The 7,792-nt window shown below is 32.1% G+C and overlaps 1 long non-coding RNA gene across 2 annotated transcripts; it reads left to right on the top strand.

Annotated features, from left to right (window-relative positions):
- The first annotated feature begins 355 nt into the window (after positions 1-355).
- On the top strand, positions 356-7,178 carry LOC107827393 (uncharacterized). Of its 2 annotated transcripts, none has more exons than XR_012698659.1 (3): positions 356-532; positions 672-4,500; positions 6,848-7,178. It is a non-coding gene; the product is annotated as an uncharacterized LOC107827393 (long non-coding RNA). The 2 variants fall into 2 exon arrangements; XR_012698658.1 differs by having other exon boundaries at positions 376-532; positions 672-797.
- The last annotated feature ends 614 nt before the right edge of the window (positions 7,179-7,792 follow it).

The raw sequence follows: 7,792 nt of genomic DNA on the forward strand, positions 1-7,792 counted from the left end.
TTGCATTAGTAAGAGGATCTTTTAGGTATAATGCTCTTTCTTACTTTCAATAACTATCGTCTTGTATTAATAAAATTTTCTTGCAAATTTTAAAAGCAATGACATATTAATGGAGAAATTATACACATTAATATTGATATAATAAATTTAAAAAAGCAACATGTAAAAAGTTGTAGACAGATAAGATGCCTATTATTTATATTTGGTACAAGAATGTCATTTTTCATGAAAATTTTTCAAAACCAATAATTTGTATATGTTAGTTGAAATGTCACTTTTATCTTGCTCAATCAAAACCAATAATTTGTATTTAATAATACTAATGTCATTTTTAGCCGACTCAATTAACTACTCCCTCTTTTATAACAAGGAAAGAAAAGCTTGTTACTCTCCCTATAAATTTATCACGAAGGCAATACAATTGTTGCAACTTCTTTTTCATAATCGTAGTTTTTCTTCATTGATCATAATGGGTGGAAAGAGTTCTCCAACGATGTTTGTTTGGTTCTAGCCTTCTTACTTTATGCATCTGGTTAGTATAATTTTATTATATATTAATGTTCGGATTTTTCTCTCACTACTTTCTCCCCCCTACTTCAACCTCAACTATCAAAAGAGATTATTTTTAGATATCAAAATAATTAACACAAACTTTATTACAAATATGGCAGCTCTACAACTTATGGCAAATGAGGAGGTCAAGTCAACTGAGTTGAATGTTTTACAACTTCCGGTATCAAAAGACCTTGACGCCGAAAACGTTGATGAATTTGTTCAATAGGTTGCCACTCGTTATGGTATGCCAGTTGGTCAACTTATTTTTTCCCGTACTATATTACATTAATTATATTTTTTTAAGTATACATTTCTCCTTTATAGGACACAACAAGCAAATTGTTCTTTAATCAATTAGACATTAATATAATAGCTACCATAATACTAATTAGGTGGTCATTCGGTACTTCGGTTCGATATTTAAGAATTTCGATTCGGCATTTCGGTATTCGGTTTATCAATTGTGTATATCAAATACCGTACCAAAATATTTCGGTACGGTTCGATATTTCTTATTTTGGTTTGGTATGATTTCTGTTTAAACCAAATCTTCAGTGTCTCCCCCACTCCTTAACTAATTTAATCCATGTAGTTTGAGGTTCTACCAAAGATCAATCTGATATAGAATCAAAATTTTTGTTTGTTTCTTAATTAAAAAAATGGTACATAAATTGGTGTATCTGCAGAAAAAAACCTTTTGATGACTTGATATCCCAAACAAAAGGTCAAAAAGTTTCACGTGAGGCACAAAAAGTGTGATCTTGGTAGAATTGCATATTAGGTTTTTAGACAAGAGTATTTCGACGAAGGCACCGACTGTGGGGACATACGACGTAATACGTAGCACAGCCCGAACTCAGCAGGTTCTTATCAAGGCTAAATGGGTTGAGATTGTTTTAACATGCACAAGGTTAAATGAGGCTGGTAATCCGTAATAGTACAGTTCAATCAGCTTGATAACGAAAAAATTTTAATTTGCGATTCTTTTTATACAAAAACTGAAATAAAGTAAGAATCTTTTGCAAAGGTCATGATATATAAAACACGTTTATAGAATATTATTGAAAGTTTAGGAAATTCAGAACAAGAGTAGTTTCTATGCATCTATTTTGTAAATAAAGCTATGTTCTCTCTACATATTTTATATTCTTAATGTTTAATTAAATTCTAATATTTTAAAATTCTAAGAGTAGAGATGCTATATTTAAGAATATTATGTTGTTACATCCGAATTATGCTTATTCAGTCACAAATTATTTACATTAACACCAGTACACCATGTATACCAAATATCCTATTGCATGATAGTCAAGAATATAATTATTTAACACCTTAGTATTGAATAAGACATCAGTACACAATTTACTCTCTATTTCTATATTTTTAGAATAGAACGTGGAAAAGGTTGTACAAAGAAGGTAAAATCAAGTTTTGCTATAAGACTAGGCATCACTTTGGGACATTTCACAAAGAAAAAATAACCATTTTGGATATACCATTGCAGATTTCATTCAGATTTTATCTAAATGGACTGTTAATAAACTAAAACTGATTGAAAATATCAGGGCTCCCCATGGATTAACCCAGCCCATATTGGGTGATAAACAAGTCACCTGACAACAGTAAAAGTTGTGATCTACGACGTTTCCAACTATGCAGCAACAAAAATAAAGTTGGGCTTGGACTAAACTATTTCGGTATTTCGGTATACTGAAATACCAAAAAATCAAAAATCCAATACCGTATACTATACCGAATTAACGAAATACCAAAATTTTTATACCGAAATTTTATAAAAAAATATTATATTTTCATTAAAATCCAAAATTAGCTCAAAATTTGCCCGTGGGGCCCACATCTCGGAATCCGGCAAAACTTATAAAATCCGACAACCCATTCAATTACGAGTCCACACATACCAATTTTACCAAAATCCGATAACAACTCGACCTCCAAATCTTAAATTTTCGTTTTTGAAAGATTTTGCAAAAATCTTGATTATTCTTCCATAAATTCACGGATTCATGATATAAATGAGTATGGAATCATGAAATATAATCAATATAGGATAAGGAACACTTACCCCAATATTTTCCCGTGAAAATCGCCCAAGAACCGTGCTCCAAAAAACAAAACGAAATGAATGAAATGACCATTTTTGGTCCTTAAGTTTCTGCCAATCCGTCACTAAAAGTCCATTTTCCGTCACTAAAAGTCCATTTTCCGTCACTAAAAGTCCACCAGAAACTGCTCTACCAGCCTTTCTTCAATACGTCATAACTTTATGTACAAATGTCCAAATGATGCATGGTTTAACTTTCTGGAAACTAGAATCCAACGACTATAACTTTTATGTTTTGTAACTTTTCTGATTCCTTATAAATTGTGAGATATAAGCTTCCAAAGTCGGCTCCATGCATCAGAATTTCTGGCGAAATTTCTGGCAAAACTGCTCTACTAGCCTTTATTCAATCCATCATAACTTTCTGTACAAATGTCAAACTAATGAATGGTTTAACTTTATGGAAACTAGAATCCAACTACTACAACTTTCATGTTTTTCAACTTTTCTGATTCCTTATAAATCTCGAGATATAAGCTCCCAAAATCGGCTCCATGCATCAGAATTTCTGGCAAAACTGCTCTACTAGCCTTCATTCAATCCGTCATAACTTTCTGTACAAATATCCAAATAATGAATGGTTTAACTTTTTGGAAACTATAATCAAATAAATACAACTTTCATGTTTTGAAAATATTCTGATTCCTTATGAATAGCGAGATATAAGCTTCCAAAGTTGGCTCCACGCACGAAATTTCTGCAACAGAAATTTCCAGCACTCTTTGTCCGAAATCCATTCCGTTTACCTTCCGAAATCTACCCGAGACCCTCGGGACCTTAACCAATTATTTCAACATATCCCAAAATACCATACGAACTTAGTCGAGGCTTCAAACTACATCAAACAACATCAAAACGACAAATCACACCTCAAATCAAAATCAATGAACTTTGAACTTTTAAATTCTATATCTTGTATTGAAACACATCAAATCAATTCGGAATGACTTTAATTTTAGCACACAAGTCATAAATAATATAACTGAGCTATAAAAATTTTCAGAACCGGATTTCGACCCCGATATCAAAAAGTCAACCCCTCGGTCAAACTTCCCAAAAATTCAACTTTCGGCATTTCAAGCCTAATTCCACTACGGATTTCCAAATAAAATTCTGATCACGCTCCTAAGTCCAAAATCAGCATGCAGAGCTGTTGAAATTATTAAAATTCTATTCCGGGGTTGTTTGCATATAATTTGATATCCGGTCACTATTTGAACTTAAACTTTTAATTTTTTATCAAAATTCCATACCTCGGGCTAGGGACCTCGGAATTTCATTCCGGGCATACGCCTAAGTCTTAAATCACGATACGGACCTACCGGAATTATCAAAACACTGATCCGAATCCGTTTGCTCAAAATATTGACCAGAGTCAACTCAGTTGAGTTTTAAAGCTCTAATTCACATTTTAATTCATTTTTTACCTGAAAACTTTTCGAAAAATTTTATGGACTACGCACGCAAGTCGAGGAATGATAATTAGTGCTTTTCGAGCTCTTAGAATACAAAATTAATTATTAAATTTAAAGATGACATTTTGGGTCATCACAATCTGGTTAGTATAATTTTATTATATATAAATGTTCGGATTTTTCTCTCACTACTTTCTCCCCCCTACTTCAACCTCAACTATCAAAAGAGATTATTTTTAGATATCAAAATAATTAACACAAACTTTATTACAAATATGGTAGCTCTACAACTTATGGCAAATGAGGAGGTCAAGTCAACTGAATTGAATGTTTTACTACTTCCGGTATCAAAAGACCTTGACGCCGAAAACGTTGATGAATTTGTTCAATAGGATGCCACTCGTTATGGTATGCCAGTTGGTCAACTTATTTTTTCCCGTACTATATTACATTAATTACATTTTTTTAAGTATACATTTCTCCTTTATAGGACACAACAAGCAAATTGTTCTTTAATCAATTAGACATTAATATAATAGCTACCATAATACTAATTAGGTGGTCATTCGGTACTTCGGTTCGGTATTTCGGTATTCGGTTTATCAATTGTTTATATCAAATACCGTACCAAAATATTTTGATACGGTTCGGTATATCTTATTTTGGTTTGGTATGATTTCGGTTTAAACCAAATCTTCACTGTCTCCCCCACTCCTTAACTAATTTAATCCATGTCGTTTGAGGTTCCACCAAAAATCAATCTGATATAGAATCAAAAATTTTGTTTGTTTCTTAATTAAAAAAATGGTACATAAATTGGTGTATCTGCAGAAAAAAACCTTTTGATGACTTGATATCCCAAACAAAAGGTCAAAAAGTTTCACCTGAGGCACAAAAAGTGTGATCTTGGTAGAATTGCATATTAGGTTTTTAGACAAGAGTATTTCGACGAAGGCACCGACTGTGGGGACATACGACGTAATACGTAGCACAGCCCGAACTCAGCAGGTTCTTATCAAGGCTAAATGGGTTGAGATTGTTTTAACATGCACAAGGTTAAATGAGGCTGGTAATCCGTAATAGTACAGTTCAATCAGCTTGATAACGAAAAAATTTTAATTTGCGATTCTTTTTATACAAAAACTGAAATAAAGTAAGAATCTTTTGCAAAGGTCATGATATATAAAACACGTTTATAGAATATTATTGAAAGTTTAGGAAATTCAGAACAAGAGTAGTTTCTATGCATCTATTTTGTAAATAAAGCTATGTTCTCTCTACATATTTTATATTCTTAATGTTTAATTAAATTCTAATATTTTAAAATTCTAAGAGTAGAGATGCTATATTTAAGAATATTATGTTGTTACATCCGAATTATGCTTATTTAGTCACAAATTATTTACATTAACACCAGTACACCATGTATACCAAATATCCTATTGCATGATAGTCAAGAATATAATTATTTAACACCTTAGTATTGAATAAGACATCAGTACACAATTTACTCTCTATTTCTATATTTTTAGAATAGAACGTGGAAAAGGTTGTACAAAGAAGGTAAAATCAAGTTTTGCTATAAGACTAGGCATCACTTTGGGACATTTCACAAAGAAAAAATAACCATTTTGGATATACCATTGCAGATTTCATTTTAGTAAGATAGGCAAGTGTTTTAAGAAATCATTCAGATTTTATCTAAATGGACTGTTAATAAACTAAAACTGATTGAAAATATCAGGGCTCCCCATGGATTAACCCAGCCCATATTGGGTGATAAACAAGTCACCTGACAACAGTAAAAGTTGTGATCTACGACGTTTCCAACTATGCAGCAACAAAAATAAAGTTGGGCTTGGACTAAACTATTTCGGTATTTCGGTATACTGAAATACCAAAAAATCAAAAATCCAATACCGTATACCATACCGAATTAACGAAATACCAAAATTTTTATACCGAAATAAACCGAAATATCGAAAAGACTGAAACCGAAATACCAAATTAATTCGATTCGGTTCGGAATTTGATTTTTCGGATTTTATGCCCACCCCTAATACTAATAGCATGATCATGAAAGATCTACTTTCTACATTCAAAAGATTAATACATATGTTAATCGATCATATAAAGTTATTATGGTATGTGACTCTATTTATAGTTCTAATTGATCAGTTTTTAGTCCAAGCATCAATTTGTGGTAATTATTTAAGGTGTCAAAAAACATAAATATCATTTAATGATAGGGCGTATAGAAATTGATAATTGGCACAAATGTATCCGTATATATGAAGTATATTAGGACAAACTTTCAATTTTAAGCCCTCAAAGTTTAGGGTGTGCAAAGAATTTAAACTTTTCGCTTTTTAAGTTAGTATCATGTTCTATTTTTAAATGAAATTTTCTAAATGTAGTATACGATGTGTATCTTGAATAAGGTAAAAGGAATCTATAATTTTAAATCATAGTATTGATCATTTTTGTCTGACAACAGCTATTGTCTTAATACAAAGTTTTTTCAAGAAAACTGAAAATATGTATGTGTTTGTGTGGTGCTCATAAAGTAAATTTATCTCCTAAAAAGAAAAAGATTTAGCAGCTTTTCAAACTATATTTCGTAAAGTTCCAATAATTTACTACAATAGAATTCACACAAATATAAGTGAGTTAGACATTAATCTTCATTTTTTTCCAAATTAGTGATGGCTTTGATAAATGTATGAGTATTATGAGACTTGTTTTTTGTATGCAGGACCCTTCTATTTTAGTCGTCCTAGAAAACTTGGATTTTGTATGTACACCAAGTGTTGTAAGACTGACAGCGACTGTATTTGGTGCATATTGTGGCCCCAAGTGTCACCCTGGTGCCTTTGAGTGTTCCGTTTTCAGCCCCCATGGCACCTGTGGTCCATAATTATTAAAATAAAATTTGTATTGAGATTCGTACAAAATACTAAAATAAGATTTGTACTGAAGTTGAGGTCGCAAACAATCATTATGATTATGTAGATATATCAACTTCTAGAACCTATGATGTGGTAATGTATTTTTAAATATTTCTCCTAATTTTGAGTTGTTTTTTATTGGATTGTTGTATATTCCGTTGGGTGTGTTTGAGATTTATATAAAATTGTCACGATCAAAAATCCCAATCCGTCGTGATGGCGCCTAACACACTTGCTAGGCAAGACAACCGCATAGCAGTTAGACGTTTGAATAAACATCATTTAATAAACTAAACAATGGAAATGTCATAAATATCTGCTACAAATAACATAAATACTACTACAACCACCCCAAAATACGGTGTCAACGAGTACAAGAGCACTACTGAGTATCAAAACATAAACAAGCTCCCTAGTACAACTGTCTGATTAATAGAACAGTACTGAAGAAAATAAGTAAAAGAGAGTCAAGATTCGCGGACGTCATAGCTGCTACCTTGAAATCTCCAAACAGGTACTAGCATAGATCTAGCAATTACCACGTCCAGATGTACCTGGATCTGTACACGAAGCGCAGAGTGTAGTATGAGTACAACAAACCATGTACTCAATAAGTAACAGAGCTAACCTTGGGCTGAAAGCAGTGACAAGCGCAGAAGAAGACAATCAGAGTCTAATATAAAGATAACACATGTATAATGATGTGCAACGATCCGATTTGTCGTTTTGTGTAATTGCGCCCCATTACCCAT

The sequence above is a fragment of the Nicotiana tabacum genome, chromosome 14 (genome assembly GCF_000715075.1).
Source record: "Nicotiana tabacum cultivar K326 chromosome 14, ASM71507v2, whole genome shotgun sequence".
In the NCBI taxonomy this organism is placed as follows: Eukaryota; Viridiplantae; Streptophyta; class Magnoliopsida; order Solanales; family Solanaceae; genus Nicotiana; species Nicotiana tabacum.